General features: G+C 71.2%; 1 protein-coding gene across 2 annotated transcripts in view; it reads right to left on the bottom strand.

The window, feature by feature from the left end:
• The window catches only part of YPEL5 (yippee like 5), a 15,786-nt gene extending 15,568 nt beyond the window's left edge, over positions 1-218 (bottom strand). The window contains exon 1 of one of the 2 annotated variants that reach the window (XM_019549586.1): positions 105-218. The gene's annotated coding sequence lies outside the window, so the exon portion shown is untranslated. Of the gene's footprint in view, positions 1-96 lie in introns of both variants that reach the window. The other variant, XM_019549587.1, reaches the window with a different exon arrangement.
• Positions 219-563: the final 345 nt, after the last annotated feature.

The following is a 563-nucleotide window of genomic DNA, read 5'->3' on the forward strand; positions in this document are numbered from 1 at the left end:
GGGGCCGGGCTGGGGCTTGGTGGGGCGGGGGTCGCGGAGCCGTTTCTCCCGCGGGGCCCCGCTTTGGCGGGGCCTGCCCGGCGGAGCGGCGGTTACCTGAGGCAGCCGCAGCGAGTCTCGTCGGCTCTGCCCAGCCCCAGCTGAGACGCTCGGGCTCTGCCTACTCCGCCCTTAAGCCCCGCCCCCTTTTCCGCTCAGCAGTTGCTGGGCGCTCGGTGGCCCCGCCCCCCGCCAGCGCAGCCCACGCCCCCTTTCCCTGACCGTTGCTGTCGGGGCTCTCTGTGGCTCCGCCCCCTTCGAAGGTCCCGCCCCTATCTCTCAACCATCGTCTGTGCGATTTGTGGCCCCGCCTCCGGCTCTCCGTGGCCCCGCCCCCGCGAGCACAGACCACGCCCCGTTTTTCTGTCAGTCATCGGGGCCCCCCTCGTAGGCCCCGCCCCATCTCTGTCAGTCATCGGCTGTGCACTGTGGCCCCGCCCTGTTCACATGGGCCCCGCCTCTTGCCCCGCCCACCAATCAGGTGTATGTGTATCAGCTTGCTCTGGCCCGGTCCTGCCTGCAGC

The sequence above is a fragment of the Crocodylus porosus genome, unplaced genomic scaffold (genome assembly GCF_001723895.1).
Source record: "Crocodylus porosus isolate Cpor-Errol unplaced genomic scaffold, CroPor_comp1, whole genome shotgun sequence".
Classification (NCBI taxonomy): Eukaryota; Metazoa; Chordata; order Crocodylia; family Crocodylidae; genus Crocodylus; species Crocodylus porosus.